This window comes from Penaeus monodon, unplaced genomic scaffold, assembly GCF_015228065.2.
Source record: "Penaeus monodon isolate SGIC_2016 unplaced genomic scaffold, NSTDA_Pmon_1 PmonScaffold_2724, whole genome shotgun sequence".
Classification (NCBI taxonomy): Eukaryota; Metazoa; Arthropoda; class Malacostraca; order Decapoda; family Penaeidae; genus Penaeus; species Penaeus monodon.
The window spans coordinates 3,698-28,118 of NW_023657377.1; the positions used below are offsets into that span (position 1 = coordinate 3,698).

Sequence of the window (24,421 nt, forward strand, 5' to 3'; positions counted from 1 at the left end):
ATCCATTTTATTTTTGGGTTTAAAAGGATAAATGTAGAGATAAATGGATAAAGAGAGGATAAATAAATGGAAGGATGAATGGATAAAGAGACGATAAATGGATAAAGAGGATGAATGGATAAAGAGAGGATAGTAAATGGGGGGATAAATGGATAAAGAGGGGATAAATAAATGGAAGGATGAATGGGTAAAGAGAGGATAGGTTAAGGAAGGATATGTGGAAAAAAGAGGATAAAACTCCATTTCATTTTTGGTTTCAAGAGGATAAATGTAAATGAAGATACTTGTCTTTTATGTATCTTACACATAACGGCATATCTTTCTTGTTTACCCTTTAGGCAGTAAAGAACACATGGACGTCTAAACCAGTCTCCTGGAAATCCTCTTTTCCAGGGAGAATCAAGATTTATTTTAGTCTCAATAAAGAAATTGTGATTATGGTTTCCTTAATTATTCCCAGTGCTTCACAGTTATCCAATGCGATCCAGAATCACAATAACAATCACCGATTAAAGGTGTATGCATACTGATTTGTATATGAAAAGAAAGAAAATAAAAAATATTTATATATATATATTCACCAATCGGCAGTATGGCACAAAAACAAGCCATGCCCAAAATTAATACAAGTTATTTATTGTATTTACACATAATCGCTCTACAAGTGGGTTAGTCACCAAGGAGTCAGTTATTAGTCCTACCTACTCACCTGTTACCCCTTTTTCCCTTGACTTTAGAAAGTTTTTTTTTTTTTGCATTTTTTCATTGTCTTAATGGGCCAAAATTTAATAGCAATTTCATAATCATAACATCAAAATAAATAATAACAATATCGATATCAATGGTATTAAAGGAAAAACACAGTTCCCACAATTCAAGGAATGGCCTAGGGCCTACTGATAGACTCCTAGCTGGCAGAGCACATGTGGAGCCATCTGTTTTTAACAAAATTCACACAAAAATAACAGGGGACACATCATAAACCCGTGGCGGTTGGGTTAATTCCTATTCTATATCGTCTACATAAAGGGAGAAAAAATGCAACCTAAGAGATAATTACATGCAGGCAAAGCATGCTGTAACAGGCATTACATTTGCCCTTGACTGTCACCTAGACTGCGCATTTCTTTCTCTCTATATATGTGTGAGTAGGGTGTGTGTGTGTGTGTGCGTTTGTTTGTTTGTGTATGTGTGTGGTCAGATATAGATATAGAAATGTGTGACAATATATATATATATGCGTGCATTTTGTGTGTGGTATTTATGTATATAGTGAGAAAGAGAGAGAGTGTGTGTCTATGTGTGTGTGGATGCATATGTATGTGCGTGTGATTATATATGTGTGTGTGTGTGTATTATATATATTTGTATATATATTATATATATTATATATATGTATATTTCATTTAACGGTAGGTTCATGTCTGAGCCGCCGTGGTCACAGCATGATACTTAATTGTAGATATATGTATATATTATATATATATATTTTACATATATACATGTGTGTGTATGTGTGCGTATGAAATTGTCAATATATAATTTATCTGTATGTGCGTTTCGCTACGTAGATATATACTGCATGCTTTTGCTTTCTTTCTTTTATTTGATGATTATCTTTCCTACTTTAATACCCATCAATACATTTAAGATTTAATTTAAATGATAGTTTAAGTACTTTTCATGCAAGTGGTATTAGAGAAGAAATTTCATTTCCATGAAACATTTCATTATAACCTTTAATAAAATGCCTAAATTTCTCTCGCGGATGAATTTAATTTCTCTCTCTCTCTCTCTTCTCTCTCTTTTATGTTGTTTTTTCTTCGACTTCGGAAATTCTCGATTTGGCATCCCCTAAAATTCGCAGGGTATAAATACCTCACGAATCCCAACCATCGACTCAGTCCGGGATCAGCAGCTGAATCAAGATGAAGCTTCACTTTCTTCTCGGTATTCTGTAAGCACTTTTTCCTCAATAATACAAAGTAAAAGAAAACGCATTGAAATATATAATATATTATTTTTTACTGATATTACATCACTAAATCAAAAGGAAAAGGAGAAAAAAGTTATTTTCACACTACAGATTGTCGACGGTAATCATGTTGGCGGAAGCGAAAAATGGGCTGACCAATCGGAGAGGTTAGCGACTTGAGACTTTCTTGTTTTAGGCCTATTTACCCTAGTGTGGGGAATTGCAAGTAGAACAAATTGCAAATAGAACAACGAAGGGAAATACAAGAAAACACACCAATATGCCGGGGGTTTTTTCGCATTTACTGCTCATCAGGGCATATGCTTCATCAGGGCATGTTCTGATGAAGCAGTAAATGCGAAAAGCCCTTGGGCATATTAATGTGTTTTATTCTACTTCCCTTCGTTGTTCCACCCTAGTGTGGGTAACAAGCCCTATTTTCTACCTTATATATTTGGCAAAACTAATGATTGGTATGTGAATATAATACATATAATGGGGTCGATAACATATGCAGTTATACGTGATAAAAAAAAATGGAAAGCGGGTAAATCATAGAAAGAATTCATTTATTTTAATTAACTGATTTATGATTTATAGATTTATAAATTTAGGATTTTTTTTTTTTTTTTTTTTTTTAAGAAAACTAACGAACGTAAATCTATAGATATAATCATTAAACAAAATCAATCATATACGATATTAGATACTTGCATCCTCTTCGCAAATTTTATCATTCTTATCACTGTCTATTGCCTTTAGCATGTTCTCCGAGTGAGTTGCCAAAGGTAGATTAAAACACATTGCCAACCAAGGTGCATGAGCCGTGTCAGACTAAACCGTGGCGGTCATTTTTATAACGTGTTAGCTTGGCATTCATTTCCATAAGATGGCTTTTGTATGTTAGTTTGCATTCTCGACTCTGGATAGTAAATGCCAGGATGAAATGATTAAAGAGAGGATAAATTAATGGAAGGATAAATGGATAAAAAGAGGATAAAACTCCATTTCATTTTTAGTTTCAAGAGGATAAATGTGAGGATACTTGTCTTGTATGTATCTTACACATAATAACGGCATATCTTTCTTGTTTACCCTTTAGGCAATAAAGAACACATGGACATCTAAACCAGTGTCCTGGAAATCCTCTTTTCCAGGCAGGATCAACATTTCTTTTTAGTCTCAATAAAAGAAATTGTGATTATGGTTTCCTTAATTTATTCCCAATGCTTCACAGTTTTCCATGCGATCCAGAATCACAATAATAATCACCGATGCAAGTAAGGTGTATGCATACTGACTTGTATATGAAAAAGAAAGAAAAGAAAATATTTATATATATATTCACCCAATCGGCAAGTATGGCACAAATATGTCATGTCAACTATATACAAGTTTATTTATTGTATTTACACATAGATGGCTCTACAAGTGCTTAGTCACCAAGGAGTCAATTATTAGTCCTCCCTACTCACCTATTTACCCTTTTCCTTCACTTTAGAAAGGTTTTTTTGCATTATTTCATTCTCTTAAATGTTGCCAGGATTTTAATAACATTTCATAATCATAACATCAATAACAATAATAACGTATCGATATCAATGGTATTAAGGAAAAACACAATTCCCCCAATTCAAGAAGTGAGGAATCAGGATCGGTAACTAGGATATCAATGGTATTAAAGGAAAAACACAATTCCCCCAATTCAAGGAGTGGGGAAATCAGGATCGGTAACTAGGGCCTACTGACAGACTCCTTGCCGCTGAGCATATGTGGAGCCATCTGTATGTAACAAAATTCACACAAAAATAACAGGGGACACATCATAAACCCGTGGCAGTTGGGTTACATTCCATTCTATGATCAGTCTCCCATAAAGGAGAAAATGAAAACTCTAATTTAGACAATTACATGCAAGGACAAAGCCATTGATGTAACTGAGGCAATGTACCATTTGCCCTTGACTGTCACTAGACTGCGCATTTCTTTCTCTCTATATAAAATGTGAGTGTGTTTGTGTGTGCGCTTATTTGTTGTTTGTTTTTGTTTTGTGTGTATGTGTTTGTGTGTGTTTCTGTGTACTCAGATATAAATATAGAAATGTGTAAGTGTGTGTGTACACACACACACACACATATATATATATATGCGTGCCTGTGTGTGTGTGTATCTATATATATAGTGAGAAAGAAAGAGATATATGTGTCTATGTGTGCGTGGATGCATATATATAAATAATATATGTATATGTATGTATATATATATATACACACATATGTGTGTGTATTATATATATATATATATATATATATATATATATATATGTATATATATATTATATATATATATATTATATATATGTGTGTTGCGTGTATGTGTGAAATTGTCAATATATAATTTATCTGTATGTGCGTCTCGCTAGGTAGATATATACAGCATGCTTTTGCCTTCTTTCATATTCGTGTGTTTTCTTCTACTTCCCTTCGTTGTTCCACCCTAGAGTGGGTAACAAGCCCTATTTTCTACCTTATATATTTGGCAGAACTAACTAACGATTGCTATGTGCCAATATAATACATATAATGGGGTCAATAACATATGCAGTTTATACATGATAAAAAATGGAAAGCGGGTAATCATAGAAAGAATCTATCTATTTTAATCAACTGATTTATGATTTATAAATTTATCAATTTAGACTATTATTTTTTATCTAAAGAAAACTAACGAACATAAATCTATATATAAATCTATCTATAATACCCGACTTGAAATAGATTTGTTTTCATTAATACCTTTTCATCAAATACCATTAAAATCTGTCATTTTGAAATTAATATAATTTTTAGATATAATCATTAACAAAATTTGGAAAACAAATCAATAAATAACGATATTAGATACTTGCATCCTCTTCGCAAATTTTATCATTATCATCACTTTATCATGGTACTGCCAAGCTAACCCCCTCGCCTTACAAACAGTAACAGATTTGTTTTTTTTTCCGAATATTTTATCAGTTTCAATTTCAAAGAAAATATACTAAAACGTCAAAGGTCGCACAGACTGACCAGGGCAAAAAACCGACTGAGTTAATGGCGGCATCGCATTTACCCAGTAAGGGTCAGCATAAGACACCAGATTAGCTAGATACTTAAATTATTTATGTAATCCACTCGATATAATAAAAATTCCACTTTTATTTATGGTAACGAAGTGTTCCACACCACAAGCAACCGTCGGAAAAAAGTCCATTTTATTTTGGGTTTAAGAGGATAATGTAGAGATAATGGATAAAGAGAGGATAAATAAATGGAAGGATGAATGGATAAAGAGACGATAAATGGATAAAGAGGATAAATGGATAAAGAGAGGATAAGTAAATGGAGGGATAAATGGATAAAGAGGGATAAATAATGGAAGGATGAATGGATAAAGAGAGGATAGGTTAAAGGAAGGATATGTGAAAAAAGAGGATAAAACTCCATTTCATTTTTGTTTCAAGAGGATAAATGTAAGTGAAGATACTTGTCTTATATGTATCTTACACATAACGGCATATCTTTCTTGTTTACCCTTTAGGCAGTAAAGAACACATGGACGTCTAAACCAGTTCTCCTGGAAATCCTCTTTTCCAGGCAGAATCAAGATTTATTTTTAGTCTCAATAAAAGAAATTGTGATTATGGTTTCCTTAATTTATTCCCAGTGCTTCACAGTTATCCAATGCGATCCAGAATCACAATAACAATCACCGATGTAAAGGTGTATGCATACTGATTTGTATATGAAAAGAAAGAAAATAAAAAATATTATATTATATATATATTCACCCAATCGGCACGTATGGCACGAATACAAGCCATGCCAACTTAATACAAGTTTATTTATTGTATTTACACATAGATCGCTCTACAAGTGCTTAGTCACCAAGGAGTCAGTTATTAGTCCTACCTACTCACCTTTACCCTTTTCCTTGACTTTTAGAAAGGTTTTTTTTTTTTCCTTATTTCATTGTCTTAAATGATGCCAAGATTTTAATAGCAATTTCATAATCATAACATCAATAATAATAATAACAATATCGATATCAATGGTATTAAAGGAAAAACACAGTTCCCACATTCAAGGAATGGCCTAGGGCCTACTGATAGACTCCTAGCTGCAGAGCACATGTGGAGCCATCTGTATGTAACAAAATTCACACAAAAATAACAGGGACACATCATAAACCCGTGGCGGTTGGGTTACATTCCTATTCTATAATCAGTCTACCATAAAGGAGAAAAAATGCAAACCCTAAGTAGATATTACATGCAAGGACAAAGCCAGTTGCTGTAACAGAGGCACTGTACCATTTGCCCTGACTGTCACCTAGACTGCGCATTTCTTTCTCTCTATATATGTGTGAGTATGTGTGTGGTGCGTTTGTTTGTTTGTGTGTGTGTGTTTGTGTGTGTGGTCAGATATAATATAGAAATGTGTGACTATATATTATATATATTATATATATATATATATATTGCGTGCATGTGTGTGTGTGTATTTATGTATATAGTGAGAAAGAGAGAGAGATGTGTGTGTCTATGTGTGCGTGGATACATATATATATGGGTGCAGCATAATACACCAGATATAGCTAGATACTTAAATTATTTATGTAATCCACTCGATATAATAAAAATTCCACTTTTATTTATGGTAACGAAGTGTTCTACACCTCAAGCAACCGTCGGAAAAAAGTCCATTTTATTTTTGGGTTTAAGAGGATAAATGGATAAAGAGAGGATAAATAAATGGAAGGATGAATGGATAAAGAGGATAAATGAATGGAAGGATGAATGGATAAAGAGAGGATAGATTAAAGGAAGGATAAGTGGAAAAAAGAGGATAAAACCATTTCATTTTTGGTTTCAAGAGGATAAATGTAAGTGAAGATACTTGTCTTATATGTTATCTTACACTAATAACGGCATATCTTTCTTGTTTACCCTTTAGGCAGTAAAGAACACATGGACATCTAAACCAGTCTCCTGGAAATCCTCTTTTCCAGGCAGGATCACATTTCTTTTTAGCCTCAATAAAAGAAATTGTGATTGTGGTTCCTTAATTTATTCCCAGTGCTTCACATTTATCCAATGCGATCCAGATCACAATAACAATCACCGATGTAAAGGTGTATGCATACTGATTTGTATATGAAAAGAAAGAAAATAAAAAATATATATATATATATTCACCCAATCGGCACGTATGGCACGAATACAAGCCATGCCAACGATAATACAAGTTTATTTATTGTATTTACACATAGATGGCTCTACAAGTGCTTAGTCACCAAGGAGTCAGTTATTAGTCCTACCTACTCACCTGTTTACCCTTTCCTTGACTTTTAGAAAGGTTTTTTTTGCATTATTTCATTGTCTTAAATGATGCCAAGATTTTAATAACAATTTTATAATCATAACATCAATAATAATAATAACAATATCGATATCAATGGTATTAAAGGAAAAACACAGTTCCCATAATTCAAGGAATGGCCTAGGGCCTACTGATAGACTCCTAGCTGGCAGAGCACATGTGGAGCCATCTGTATGTAACAAAATTCACACAAAAATAACAGGGGACACATCATAAACCCGTGGCGGTTGGGTTACATTCCTATTCTATAATCAGTCTAACCATAAAAGGAGAAAAAATGCAAACCCTAAGTAGATAATTACATGCAAGGACAAAGCCAGTTGCTGTAACAGAGGCACTGTACCATTTGCCCTTGACTGTCACCTAGACTGCGCATTTCTTTCTCTATATATATGTGTGAGTATGTGTGTGTGTGTGTGTGTGTGCGTTTGTTTGTTTGTGTATGTGTGTGGTCAGATATAGATATAGAAATGTGTGACATATATATATATATGCGTGCATGTGTGTGTGTATTTATGTATATAGTGAGAAAGAGAGAGAGATGTGTGTGTCTATGTTGTGTGGATGCATATGTATGTGCGTGTGATTATATTGTGTTGTGTGTAGTTATATATATATTGTATATATTATATATATATATGTATATTCTTCTTTTAACGGTAGGTTCATGGTCTGAGCCGCCGTGGTCACAGCATGATACTTAATTGTAGATATATGTATAATTATATATATATATTTTACATATATACATGTGTGTGTATGTGTGCGTATGAAATTGTCAATATATAATTTATCTGTATGTGCGTTTCGCTACGTAGATATATACTGCAAGACTATTGCTTTCTTTCTATTATTTGATGATTATATTTCCTACTTTAATACCCATCAATACATTTAAGATTTAATTTGCAATGATAGTTTAAGTACTTTTCATGCAAGTGGTATTAGAGAAGAAATTTCATTTCCATGAAACATTTCATTATAACCTTTAATAAAATGCCTAAATTTCTCTCGCGGATGAATTTAATTTCTCTCTCTCTCTCTCTCTTTATGTTGTTTTTTCTTCGACTTCGGAAATTCTCGATTTGGCATCCCCTAAAATTCGCTGGGTATAAATACCTCACGAATCCCAACCATCGACTCAGTCCGGGATCAGCAGCTGAATCAAGATGAAGCTTCACTTTCTTCTCGGTATTCTGTAAGCACTCTTTCCTCAATAATACAAAGTAAAAGATAACGCTATTGAAATATATATATATATATTTTTTTTACTGATATTACATCACTAAATCAAAAGGAAAAGGAGAAAAAAGTTATTTTCACACTACAGATTGTCGACGGTAATCATGTTGGCGGAAGCGAAAAATGGGCTGACCAATCGGAGAGGTTAGCGACTTGAGACTTTCTTGTTTTAGGCCTATTTACCCTAGTGTGGGGAATTGCAAGTAGAACAAATTGCAAATAGAACAACGAAGGGAAATAAAAGAAAACACACCAATATGCCGAGGGTTTTTTCGCATTTACTGCTTCATCAGGGCATATGCTTCATCAGGGCATGTTCTGATGAAGCAGTAAATGCGAAAAGACCTTCGGCATATTAATGTGTTTTATTCTACTTCCTTCGTTGTTCCACCCTAGTGTGGGTAACAAGCCCTATTTTCTACCTTATATATTTGGCAAAACTAATGATTGGTATGTGAATATAATACATATATGGGGTCGATAACATATGCAGTTTATACGTGATAAAAAAAATGGAAAGCGGGTAAATCATAGAAAGAATTCATTTATTTTAATTAACTGATTTATGATTTATAGATATATAAATTTAGGATTTTTTTTTTTTTTTTTTAAGAAAACTAACGAACGTAATCTATAGATATAATTTCATTAAACAAAATCAATCATATACGATATTAGATACTTGCATCCTCTTCGCAAATTTTATCATTCTTATCACTGTCTATTGCCTTTAGCATGTTCTCCGAGTGAGTTGCCAAAGGTAAAATTAAACACATGCCAACCAAGGTGCATGAGCCGTGTCAGACTAAACCGTGGCGGTCATTTTTATAACGTGTTAGCTTGGCATTCTTTCCATAAGATGGCTTTTGTATGTTAGTTTGCATTCTCGACTCTGGATAGTAAATGCCAGGATGAATGATTAAAGAGAGGATAAATTAATGGAAGGATAAATGGATAGATAAAAAGAGGATAAAACTCCATTTCATTTTTAGTTTCAAGAGGATAAATGTGAGGATACTTGTCTTGTATGTATCTTACACATAATAACGGCATATCTTTCTTGTTTCCCCTTTAGGCAATAAAGAACACATGGACATCTAAACAGTGTCCTGGAAACTCTTTTCCAAGCATGATCAAGATTTCTTTTCAGTCTCAATAAAAGAGATTGTGATTATGGGTTCCTTAATTTATTCCCAATGCTTCACAGTTTTCCAAGGGCGATCCAGAATCACAATAATAATCACCGATGCAAGTAAAGGTGTTGCATACTGACTTGTATATGAAAAAGAAAGAAAAAAATATTTATATATATTCACCCAATCGGCACGTATGGCACAAATATGTCATGTCAACTATGATACAAGTTTATTTATTGTATTTACACATAGATGACTCTACAAATGATTAGTCACCAAGGAGTCATTATTAGTCCTACCTACTCACCTATTTACCCTTTTCCTTCACTTTTAGAAAGGGTTTTTGCATTATTTCATTCTCTTAAATGTTGCCAGATTTTAATAACAATTTGATAATCATATCATCAATAACAAAAAATAATAACAGTATCGATATCAATGGTATTAAAGGAAAACCAATTCCCCAATTCAAGGAGTGAGGAAATCAGGATCGGTAACTAGGATATCAATGTATTAAATGAAAACACAATTCCCCCATTCAAAGGGTGGGAAATCAGATCGGTAACTAGGGCCACTGACAGACTCCTTGCCGGCTGAGCATATGTGGAGCCATTCTATGTACAAAATTCACCAAAATAACAGGGGACACATCAAACCCTGGCAAGTTGGTTCATTCCATTCTATGATCAGTCTCCCAAAAAGGGAGAAATGCAAACTTAGTAGACAATTACATGAAGGCAAAGCCAGTTGATGTAACTGAGCAATGTCCATTTGCCCTTGACTGCCCTAGACTGCGCTTTTTTTCTCTCTAAAATATATGTGGTGTGTTTGTGTGTGTGCTTTTTTTTTTGTTTGTTTTTGTGTGTGTGTGTGTTTTGTGTGTGTTTCTGTGTACTCAGATATAAATATAGAAATGTGTAAGTGTGTGTGTACACACACACACACATATTTTATATATATGCGTGCCTGTGTGTGTGTGTATCTATATATATAGTGAGAAAGAAAGAGATATATGTGTCTATGTGTGCGTGATGCATATATATAATACATATATGTATATGTATGTGTTATATATATATAATATACACACATAATGTGTGTGTATATATATATATATTGTATATATTATTATACATGTATAATATTATTTATATATATATTATATTATATATATGTGTGTGCGTGTATGTGTGAAATTGTCAATATATAATTTATCTGTATGTGCGTCTCGCTAGGTAGATATATACTGCATGCTTTTGCCTTCTTTCATATTCGTGTGTTTTCTTCTACTTCCCTTCGTTGTTCCACCCTAGAGTGGGTAACAAGCCCTATTTTCTACCTTATATATTTGGCAGAACATACTAACGATTGCTATGTGCAATATAATACATATAATGGGGTCAATAACATATGCAGTTTATACATGATAAAAAATGGAAAGCGGGTAAATCATAGAAAGATCATCTATATATTTATCAACTGATTTATGATTTATAAATTTATCAATTTATGACTATTATTTTTTATCTAAAGAAAACTAACGAACATAATCTATATATAAATCTATCTATAATATCCACTTGAAATAGATTTGTTTTCATTAATACCATTCATCAAATACCATTAAAATCTGTCATTTTGAATTTAAAATAATTTTTAGATATAATCATTAAACAAATTTGGAAACAAATCAATCATATACGATATTAGATACTTGCATCCTCTTCGCAAATTTTATCATTATCATCACTTTATCATGGTAACTGCAAGCTAACCCCCGTCGCCTTACAAACAGTAACAGGATTTGTTTTTTTCCGAATATTTTTATCAGTTTCATTTCAAAGAAAATATACTAAAACGTCAAAGGTCGCACAGACTGACCAGGGCAAAAAACGACTGAGTTAATGGCGGCATCGCATTAACCCAGTAAGGGTGCAGCATAAGACACCAGATATAGCTAGATACTTAAATTATTTATGTAATCCACTCGATATAATAAAAATTCCACTTTTATTTATGGTAACGAAGTGTTCCACACCACAAGCAACCGTCGGAAAAAAGTCCATTTTATTTTTGGGTTTAAGAGGATAAATGTAGAGATAAATGGATAAAGAGAGGATAAATAAATGGAAGGATGAATGGATAGAGACGATAAATGGATAAAGAGGATAAATTGATAAAGAGAGGATTAGTAAATGGAGGGATAAATGGATAAAGAGGGGATAAATAAATGGAAGGATGAATGGATAAAGAGAGGATAGGTTAAAGGAAGGATATGTGGAAAAAGAGGATAACAACTCCATTTCATTTTTGGTTTCAAGAGGATAAATGTAAGTGAAGATACTTGTCTTATATGTATCTTACACATAACGGCATATCTTTCTTGTTTACCCTTTAGGCAGTAAAGAACACATGGACGTCTAAACCAGTCTCCTGGAAATCCTCTTTTCCAGGCAGAATCAAGATTTATTTTTAGTCTCAATAAAAGAAATTGTGATTATGGTTTCCTTAATCTATTCCCAGTGCTTCACAGTTATCCAATGCGATCCAGAATCACAATAACAATCACCGATGTAAAGGTGTATGCATACTGATTTGTATATGAAAAGAAAGAAAATAAAAAATATTTATATATATATATTCACCCATCGGCACGTATGGCACGAATACAAGCCATGCCAACTTTAATACAAGTTTATTTATTGTATTTACACATACATCGCTCTACAGTGCTTAGTCACCAAGGAGTCAGTTATTAGTCCTACCTACTCACCTGTTTACCCTTTTCCCTTGACTTTTAGAAGTTTTTTTTTTGCATTATTTCATTGTCTTAAATGAGGCCAAGATTTTAATAGCAATTTCATAATCATAACATCAATAATAATAACATATCGATATCAATGGTATTAAAGGAAAACACAGTTCCCACAATTCAAGGAATGGCCTAGGCCTACTGATAGACTCCTAGCTGGCAGAGCACATGTGGAGCCATCTGTATGTACAAAATTCACACAAAATAACAGGGGACACATCATAAACCCGTGGCGGTTGGGTTACATTCCTATTCTATAATCAGTCTAACCATAAAAGAGAAAAAATGCAAACCCTAAGTAGATAATTACATGCAAGGACAAAGCCAGTTGCTGTAACAGAGGCACTGTACCATTTGCCCTTGACTGTCACCTAGACTGCGCATTTCTTTCTCTCTATATATGTGTGAGTATGTGTGTGTGTGCGTTTGTTTGTTTGTGTGTGTGTGTGTTTGTGTGTGTGGTCAGATATAGATATAGAAATGTGTGACATATATTATATATATATATTATATATATATATATATATATAATATATATGCGTGCATGTGTGTGTGTTATTTATGTATATAGTGAGAAAGAGAGAGAGATGTGTGTGTCAATGTGTGCGTGGATACATATATATATGGGTGCAGCATAATACACCAGATATAGCTAGATACTTAAATTATTTATGTATCCACTCGATATAATAAAATTCCACTTTATTTATGGTAACGAAGTGTTCTACACCTCAGCAACCGTCGAAAAAGTCCACTTTTATTTTGGGTTAGAGGATAATGGATAAAGAGAGGATAATAAATGGAAGGATGAATGGATAGAGACGAAAAGGATAAGAGGATAAATTGATAAAGAGAGGATAATAAATGGAGGGATAATGGATAAAGAGGTTAAATGATGGAAGGATAATGGATAAAGAAGGATAGGTTAAAGAAGGATAGTGGAAAAAGAGGATAAAACCATTTCATTTTTGGTTTTCAAGAGGATAATGTAAGTGAAGATACTTGTCTTATATGTATCTTTACACATAAACGGCATATCTTTCTTGTTTACCCTTTAGGCAGTAAGAACACATGGACATCTAAACCAGTCTCCTGGAAATCCTCTTTTCCAGGCAGGATCAACATTTCTTTTTAGTCTCATAAAAGAAATTGTGATTGTGGTTTCCTTAATTTATTCCCAGTGCTTCACATTTATCCAATGCGATCCAGAATCACAATAACATCACCGATGTAAGGTGTATGCATACTGATTTGTATATGAAAGAAAGAAAATAAAATATATATATAAATATTCACCCAATCGGCACGTATGGCACGAATACAAGCCATGCCAACGATATACAAGTTTATTTATTGTATTTACACATAGATGGCTCTAACAAGTGCTTAGTCACCAAGGAGTCAGTTATTAGTCCTACCTACTCACCTGTTTACCCTTTTCCTTGACTTTTAGAAAGGTTTTTTGCTTATTTCATTGTCTTAAATGATGCCAAGATTTAATAACAATTTTATGATCATAACATCAATAATAACAATAACAATATCGTATCAATGGTATTAAAGGAAAACACAGTTCCCATAATTAAAGGATGGCCTAGGGCCTACTGATAGACTCCTAGCTGGCAGAGCACATGTGGAGCCATCTGTATGTAACAAAAATTCACACAAAAATAACAGGGGACACATCATAAACCCGTGGGGGTTTGGGTTACATTCCTATTCTATAATCAGTCTACCATAAAAGGAGAAAAAATGCAAACCCTAAGTAGATAATTACATGCAAGGACAAAGCCAGTTGCTGTACAGAGGCACTGTACCATTTGCCCTTGACTGTCACCTAGACTGCGCATTTCTTTCTCTCTATATATGTGTGAGTATGTGTGTGTGTGTGTGTGTGCTTTTGTTTGTTTGTGTATGTGTGGGGCGATATAAATAAAATGGACATATATATATATATAATATTAATATATATATATATAATATGCGTGCATGTGTGTGTGTGTATTTATGTAATAGTGAGAAAGAGAGAGAGATGTGTGTGTCTATGTGTGTGTGGATGCATATATATGTCGTGTGATTATATATGTGGTGTGTGTGTATTATATATAATATTGTATATATATTATATATTATATATGTATATTCTTTTTTTAACGGTAGGTTCATGTCTGAGCCGCCGTGGTCACAGCATGATACTTAATTGTAGATATAGTAAAATTTATATATAAAATTTTACATATACCTGTGTGTTATGTGTGCGTATGAAATTGTCAATATAAAAATTTATCTGTATGTGCGTTTCGCTACGTAGATATATACTGCATGCTTTTTGCTTTCTTTTTTTTATTTGATGATTATCTTTCCTACTTTAATACCATCAATACTTTTAAGATTTAATTTGCAATGATAGTTTAAGTACTTTTCATGCAAGTGGTATTAGAGAAGAAATTTCATTTCATGAAACATTTTCATTATAACCTTATAAAAAGCCTAAATTTTTCTCGCGGATGAATTTTATTTCTCTCTCTTTTCTCTCTCTCTCTTTTATGTTGTTTTTTCTTCGACTTCGAATTTTCGATTTTGGGATCCCCCAAAATTCGCAGGGTATAAATACCTCACCGAATCCCCAAACCCTCGACTCAGTCCGGATCAGCAGCTGAATCAAGATGAAACTTCACTTTCTTTTCGGTATTCTGTAAGCACTCTTTTTCCCCAATATACAAATTAAAAGATAACGCTATTGAAATATATAAAATATATTTTTTTTACTGATATTACATCACTAAATCAAAAGGAAAGGAGAAAAAGTTATTTTCACACTACAGATTGTCGCGGTAATCATGTTGGCGGAAGCGAAAAATGCTGACAGTCGCAGGTTAGCGACTTGAGACTTTCTTGTTTTAAGGCCTATTTACCCTAGTGTGGGGATTGCAAGTAAACAAATTGAAAATAGAACAAAGGGAAATACAGAAAACACACCAATATGCCGAGGTTTTTTTTCGCATTACGCTTCATCAGGCCATATGCTTCATCAGGGCATGTTCGATGAAGCGTAAATGCGAAAAACCCTTGGGCTATTAATGGTTTTATTCTACTTCCCTTCGTTTTTTCCCACCCTAGTGTGGGTAACAGCCCTATTTTCTACCTTATATATTTGGCAAAACAAATGATTGGTATGTGAATATAATACATATAATGGGGTCGATAACATATGCAGTTTATCCATGATAAAAAAATGAAAGGGGTAAATATAGAAAATTCATTTATTTAATTACTGATTATGATTTATAGATTATAATTGGATTTTTTTTTTTTTTTTTTTAAGAACTAACAAACGTAATCTATGATAATCATAACAAATCAAAAACGATATTAGATATTTGCATCTTTTCGCAATTTTTATTTTTATCCGTCTATTGCCTTTAGCAGTTCCGAGGCTTTTGCAAAGGAGATTAAACACATTCAACCAAGTGCATGAGCGTTCAGACAAAACCCGTGGCGGTCATTTTATAAACGTGTTAGCTGGCATTCATTTCCATAAGATGGCTTTTGTATGTTAGTTTGCATTCTCGACTCTGGATAGTAAATGCCAGGATGAATGATTAAAGAGAGGATAAATTAATGGAAGGATAAATGGATAAAAGAGGATAAAACTCCATTTCATTTTTAGTTTCAAAAGGATAAAAGGAGGATCTTGTCTTGTATGTATCTTACACATAATAACGGCATATCTTTTTTGTTTACCCTTTAGGCAATAAAGAACACATGGACATCTAAACCAGTGTCCTGGAAATCCTCTTTTCCAGGCAGGATCAACATTTCTTTTAGTCTCAATAAAGAAATTGTGATTATGGTTTCCTTAATTTATTCCCAATGCTTCACAGTTTTCCAATGCGATCCAGAATCACAACAATCACCGATGCAAGTAAAGGTGTATGCATACTGACTTGTATATGAAAAAGAAGAAGAAAAAAATATTTATATATATATATTCACCCAATCGCACGTATGGCACAAATACATGTCATGTCAACTATGATACAAGTTTATTTTTGATTTACCATAGATGGCTCTACAAGTGCTTAGTCCACCAAGGAGTCAATTATAAGTCCTACCTACTCACCTATTTACCCTTTTCCTTCACTTTTAGAAAGTTTTTTTTGCATTATTTCATTCTCTTAAATATTGCCAGGATTTTAATAACAATTTCATAATCATAACATCAATCAACAATAATAACAGTATCGATATCAATGGTATTAAAGGAAAACACATTCCCCAATTCAAGGATGGGGAAATCAGGATCGGTAACTAGGGCCTACTGACAGACTCCTTGCGGCTGAGCATATGTGGAGCCATCTGTATGTAACAATTCACACAAAATAACAGGGACACATCATAACCCGTGGGCAGTTGGGTTACATTCCCATTCTATGATCAGTCTCCATAAAAGGGAGAAAATGCAAACTCTAAGTAGACAATTACATGCAAGGACAAAGCCAGTTGATGTAACTGAGGCAATGTACCATTTGCCCTTGACTGTCACCTAGACTGCGCATTTCTTTCTCTCTCTATATATATGTGAGTGTGTTTGTGTGTGTGTTATTTTGTTTTTGTGTGTGTGTGTGTATGTGTTTGTGTGTGTTTCTGTGTACTCAGATATAAATATAGAAATGTGTAAGTGTGTGTGTACACACACACACACTATATATATTATGCGTGCTGTGTGTGTGTGTATCTATATATATATGTGAGAAAGAAAGAGATATATGTGTCTATGTGTGCGGGATGCATATATAAAATACATATATGTATATGTATGTATATATATTACACAATATTGTGTGTATATATATATCAATTGTATATTATTATATATACATGTATATTATATATATATATATATATATATTATATATGTATGTGTGTGCGTGTATGTGTGAAATTGTCAGTATATAATTTATCTGTATGGCGTCTTCGCTAGGTAGATATATACGCATGCTTGCCCTTTCTTTCATATTCGTGTGTTTTCTTCTACTTCCCTTCGTTGTTCCCCCTAGAGTGGGTACAAGCCCTATTTTCTACCTTTATATTTTTGGGCAGAACTAACTAACGATTGCTATGTGAAATATAATACATATAATGGGGTCAATAACATATGCGTTTATACATGATAAAAAATGGAAAGCGGGTAAATCATAGAAATCTATCTTTTTTTAATCAACTGATTTATGATTTATAAATTTATCAATTTATGACGATTATTTTTTATCTAAAGAAACTAACGACCATAAATCTATATATAAATCTATCTATAATATCCCTTGAAATAGATTTGTTTTCATTAAATACCCTTCATAAAATACCATTAAAATCCCGTCATTTTGAAATTTAAAATAATTTTAGATATAATCATTAAAAAAAATTTGGAAAACAAATCAATCATATACGATATAGATACTTGCAAACCTCTTCGCAAATTTTATCATTTTCATCACTTTATCATGGTAACTGCCAAGCTAACCCCGTCGCCTTACAAACAGTAACGAATTTGTTTTTTTCCGAATATTTTTATCATTTTCAATTTCAAAAAAAATATACTAAAACGTCAAAGGTCGCACAGACTGACCAGGGCAAAAAAAACGGACTAATTTAATGGCGGCATCGCTTTTACCCAGTAAGGGTGCAGCATAAGACACCAGATAAGCTAGATACTTAAATTATTTATGTAATCCACTCGATATAATAAAATTCCACTTTTATTTATGGTAACGAAGTGTTCCACACCACAAGCAACCCGTCGATAATTTAGAATAATGGATAAAGAGAGGATAAATAAAGGGAAAGGGTGAATGGATAGGAGGACGATAAATGGATAAAGAGGATAAATTGAAAAAGAGAGGATAAGTAATGGAGGGATAAATGGATAAAGAGGGGATAAAAAAAGGGAAGGATGAATGGATAAAGAGAGGATAGGTTAAAGGAAGGATATGTGGAAAAAGGGGATAAAACTCCATTTCATTTTTGGTTTTCAAGAGGATAAATGTAAGTGAAGATACTTGTCTTATATGTATTTTACACATAACGGCATATCTTTTTTGTTTACCCTTTAGGCAGTAAAAACACATGGCGTCAAAACCAGTCTCCGGGAAAATCCTCTTTTCCAGGCAGAAACAAGATTTATTTTTAGTCTCATAAAAGAATTGTGTTATGGTTCCTTAATTTATTCCCATGCTTCACAGTTATCCAATCGATCCAGAATCACAATAACAATCACCGATGTAAAGGTGTATGCCCTACTGATTTGTATATGAAAAGAAAGAAAATAAAAAATATTTATATATATATATATTCACCCAATCGGCACGTATGGTACGAATACAAGCCATGCCCAACTTTAATACAATTTTTTTTATTGTATTTACACATACTCGCTCTACAAGTGCTTAGTCACCAAGGAGCAGTTATTAGTCCCCACCCACTCACCTGTTTACCCTTTTCCTTGACTTTTTGAAAGTTTTTTTTTTTTCATTATTTCATTGTCTTAAATGATGCCAAGATTTAATAGCAATTTCATAATCATAGCATCAATAATAATAAAAACAAAACGATATCAATGGGATTAAAGGAAAAACACAGTTCCCACAATTCAAGGAATGGCCTAGGGCCTACTGATAGACTCCAGCTGGCAGAGCACATGTGGAGCCATCTGTATGTAAAAAATTCACACAAAAATAACAGGGACACATCATAAACCCGTGGCGGTTGGGTTACATTCCTATTCTATAATCAGTCTACCATAAAAGAAAAAAATGCAAACCCTAAGTAGATAATTACACAAGGGAAAAAGCCTTGCTGAAACAGAGGCACTGCCCATTTCCCCTTGTGCCCCCTAGACTCGCATTTTTTTCTCTATATATGTGGAGTATGTGTTGTGTGTGTTTGTTTTTTTGGTGTGTGTGTTTGTGTGTGGTCGATTAGAATAAAAATTTGTGCATATATTTTATTAAAATTTTATAATAATTAATAATATAATATATGCGTGCAGGGTTGTGTGTTTTTTATTATAAGTGAAAAGAGAGGAGAATTGTGGTCTATGTGTGGGGGATACAATTAATGGTGCAGCTAATACACCAGATATTAGATATTAAATTTTTTATGTAATCCCTCGATATAAAAAAAATTCCATTTTTATTTAGGGAAACGAAGTGTTCTACCCTAAAAACCGTGGGAAAAAAGTCCTTTTTTTTTTGGGTTTCGAGGATAAAGGGATAAAGAGGGTAATAAATGAAGGGTAAATGGATGAGACAAAAATGGAAAGAGGAAAAAATTGATAAAAAAGGGGAAAGTAATGGAGGGAAAAGGGATAAGGGTAAAAATAAATGGAAGGATGAATGGATAAAGAGGGGGATGTTAAAGGGAAAGGATAATGGAAAAAAGAGGATAAACCATTTCATTTTTTTAAGGGAAAAAATTTAAGTGAGATACTGTCAATGTACTTCACATAAAACGCATATCTTCTCTTTTCCCCTTTAGGCAGAAAAGAACACTGGACTCAAACCATTTCCCCGGAAATCCTCTTTTCCAGGCAGGATCCATTTCTTTTTATCTATAAAAAAATTGTGTTTGGGGTTCCTTTAATTTATTCCCAGTCTTCACATTTATCCAATGCGATCCAGAATCACAATAAACACCGTTTAAGGCCCTTTTTTCTGGCATTGTTTCATGACCCCCTTTCCCATTACACCACAACGCCAGGGGACTACCGGAGCCAAGAAAAAGGCAATGAAAGCATATGGTTTAGAGCCCCCATAGCGAGGTGCGTCTGGCCAGGGAGAAAGGCCCGGACATTCCGCTTCCAGGGGATAAAGTTATTCTCAGTTTACCAATCCCCCCCGATCCTCTTTTCCCTCTTCTCTTTTTTCTCTCATCCTCCTCGCTCTCACCCCTTCCCTTTTACCTCCAGGCCTTTCGCTCTCCTTTCTCTGTTTCTATCGTTTTTTTCTTTTCTCTCCTTTATTCCCCAAAATTTTCCTCCTCTTGTGTTTCTCCCTTTTTTCCAACTTTACCTTTTTGGGGTTTTCAATGTGTGTATTTTTCCGTTTTTTTACAAATTTTTGTTGGTATTTATTAAAAGTTTCAGTAAATTTCTGTTTTGTATTATTAAAATAAAGTTCGAGCAAAAAAAATTAGGATATCTTCATTTATAACGTTGTTACAAATAATGGATTGAAGGTAATACATTTACGTCTATGAAAACGACGGCAATAACAAACAATATAAAGGAAAGGAAACCACATGACAACGAAAAAACAAAAAAAATTTAAACAGCTTCAGTTTCCCATTTGATCGAGTCCTAAAAAAGGGAAATCGCATCCTTTCATGCCACCATCCAATATCGGCACATGCTTCATGAAGATGAAAGGGGTTCTTCCGACAAATTTCCCCGGGGACCTCCGCTTCTCCCTTCTTTTGCGCCCCACGCAAATTTAGTTTAAGTGAACTCCCGGGGGCATTATTATTTCCTCTTTTTATCTTTTTATCTTCTTCGTTTTTCCCGTCCCCCTATCAACAGTCCCCTTTCTTATATATATATAAAATATATATATTATATATATATATATAAAATTTTATATATATATATAATATATATTTCATATATAAATATGTTATACATAATATATATATATTATATATATTATATATATTTTTATATATTATATTATATATATGTATATATATATATATTATATATATATATATATCTCTAAAACGTGTGCATATATTTATGATTATCTTCATATGTTCTTTCGTTTTTCACAATTTCCTCAAAACGTGGACATCCTAGAAGGGCTGACGTCCCCTTACGCGCAGGTCTTTTCTGACGCAAGCAAAAAGGCGCCTGAGACCCCCCTCCCACACCCCCACCTCTGCCCCAACCTCCGCTTCCCTCTTCCGCGACTCGGGAGCAGGAAGCGGGGCCGCACCGGGTTTGGCCGCCTTCTGCGCCAAACAGCCGAGTTGCGAGTTCCCCGTCTGCGTTGGACACGAGGGCAAGGACGTGCTTCGCCAGTTTTCCTTTTTCTACTCATGGATGTGTTTCTTTTATAGGAAAAGAACGTACTGATATGTATCTAGGCGCGCACGCGTGTTTCTGTATATATTATTATTTATATTTATAAATATATATACATATATTTTATATATGTATGCATATACATATATTTATATATGAATATAAATATATTTTATATATATAATATATAAAATATATATATATATATATATATGTGTGTGTGTGTGTGTGTGTGTGTGTGTGTATAAACCCCACACACAGACGCAACACAAACACACACACACACACACACACACAAAACACACCCACACACACCACAACACACACACCACACACCACACACATACACAAACACACACAACACACACCACACACACACACACACACACACACACACACCTATACACACAAACACACACACACCCCCACCACACCACACACACACATTATATATATTATATTATATATAATATATATTATATAATATATATAAATATATATATCATACATAATATACATATAATATATATATATATATATATATATATATCTATATTATTATCTATATATACTATATATATAGAAAATATATATATATATATATATACAATTTTCTATACATATTTAGATTATATATATATATAATCTATATATATATAAAATATAGTTCAAATTCATTTTATATATAAAATATAAATATATATATATATATATATATTATATATATTATAATATATATATTATATCTATATATATATATAAAATCTTATTAGATATATCTATATATGATTATATATATATGATATTATTATATATATATTTTTTTCATATATATTTTCATTATATGTTATTATTTTCTATATATATATATTATTCTATATTATATATTATTTATTTATTGTTGGGGTGTGTGTGTGTGTTGTGTGTGTGTGTTTGTGTTTGTGTGTGTGTGTGTGTGGTGTGTGTGTGTGTGTGTGTGTGTTTTGTGTGTGTGTGTTTGTGTTTGTGTGTGTGTGTGTGTTTTTGTGTGTGTGGTTGGGTGTGTGGGTGTGTGTGTGGGGGTGTGTGTGTGTGTGTGTGTGTGGTGGTGTTTGTGTTGCGTCCCGGTTGGTGTGTTTATACACACACACACACACACCCACACACACACATTATATAATATATATTATATATATTATATATATTATATATATATTTTATATATCTATTAAATATATGTATATGCATACATATATAAATATATGTATATATATTTATAAATATAAATATACATATTATACAGAAACGCGTGCGCGCCTAGAACATATCAGTACGTTTCTTTTTTCCTAAAAAGAACCATCCATGATAAAAAGGAACTGGCGAGCACGTCCTTGCGCCTCGTGTCCAACCGACGCGAACTCGCAACTCGGCTGTTTGGCGCAGAAGGTCGGCCGAACCCGGTGCGGCCCCGCTTCCTGCTCCCGAGTCGGGGAAGAGGGAAGCGGAGGTTCGGGCAGAGGTGGCGGTGTGGGAGGGGGGTCTCAGGCGCCTTTTTGCTTGCGTCAGAAGACCTGCGCGTAATTTGGGCGTCAGCCCTTCTAGGATGTCCCGTTTTTAGGAAATTGTTGTGAAAAAGAAAGAACATATGAAGATAATCATAAAAATATGCCCACGTTTTAGACGATATATATATTTATATATATATATATATATATATATATATATATATATATATATATATATATATATATATATATATATATATATATATATTATGTATATACATATATATATGAATATATATATTTTATATAATATATATATATATATATAATATATAAAATATATATATATATATATATATATAAGAAAGGGGACTGTCTGATAGAGGGACGAGGAAAACGAAGAGATAAAAGATAACAAAGAGACTAATAAGAGCCCGGAGTTCACTTGAACTTAAACTTGCGTGAGGCGCAGACGTTTAAGGGGAAGCTTGCTTGAGGTCACCAGGGAATTCGTCGGAAGAAGCCCGTTCATCATTCATGAAGTCATGTGCCGATATTGCTGATGGTGGCATGAAAGGATAGCGATGTTTTCCTTTTTAGGACTCGAGTCAAATAGGAAATGAAGCTGATTCAATTTAATTTTGTTACTTTTGTTGTCACTGTGGATTCCATTCCATTTATATTGTTACTGTTATTGCCCTCGTTTTCATAGACGATAAATGTATTAACCTTTTCAATCCATTATTTGTACTACAATCGTTATCAATGAAGATATCCTAATTCTTCTTAGCTCGAACTTTATTTTAGTTATAATACTAACAGTAATTACTGAAACATTAATAACATAACCCTAACAGAGTATGTACGAAAAAGGAAAACACATCATTAGAGAACCCCCAAAAAGGTCAAATTGGAGAAAAAGGGAGAACCAAGAGGAGGAATCTTGGGAATGAAGGAGAGAAAGAAGAAAACGATAGACAACAGAGAAAGGAGAGCGAAAGGCACTGGAGGTAAAAGGGGAAGGGGTGAGAGCGAGAGAGGATGAGAGAAAGAAAGAGAAGAGGAGAGAAAGAGAGATCGGGCGGGATTGGGTAAGCCTGATGAAGTAATCTTTTCACTCCGTGGAAGCGGAATGTTTCCGGGCCCTTTCTCCATGGCCAGACGCGACGCTCGCTCATAGGGGTCTCTATAACCATATGACCCTTTTTATTGCCTTTTGCTTGGCTCCGCGTATCCCCTGGCGGGGGGGTTTTTTTTGGGGACATGGAATGTG

General features: G+C 33.4%; 3 long non-coding RNA genes across 3 annotated transcripts; 2 read left to right on the forward strand and 1 right to left on the reverse strand.

The window, feature by feature from the left end:
- Window positions 1–1,828: 1,828 nt before the first annotated feature.
- On the forward strand, window positions 1,829–3,179 carry LOC119570444. Its single transcript, XR_005228419.1, has 3 exons — window positions 1,829–1,957; window positions 2,087–2,142; window positions 3,078–3,179. It is a non-coding gene; the product is annotated as an uncharacterized LOC119570444 (long non-coding RNA).
- Window positions 2,971–3,787, reverse strand: LOC119570447. The gene is made up of 2 exons (XR_005228421.1): window positions 3,451–3,787; window positions 2,971–3,275 (listed from the first exon to the last, which is right to left on the reverse strand). It is a non-coding gene; the product is annotated as an uncharacterized LOC119570447 (long non-coding RNA).
- A 4,684-nt stretch (window positions 3,788–8,471) lies between these two features.
- LOC119570446 lies at window positions 8,472–9,736 on the forward strand. The gene is made up of 3 exons (XR_005228420.1): window positions 8,472–8,596; window positions 8,729–8,784; window positions 9,716–9,736. It is a non-coding gene; the product is annotated as an uncharacterized LOC119570446 (long non-coding RNA).
- The last annotated feature ends 14,685 nt before the right edge of the window (window positions 9,737–24,421 follow it).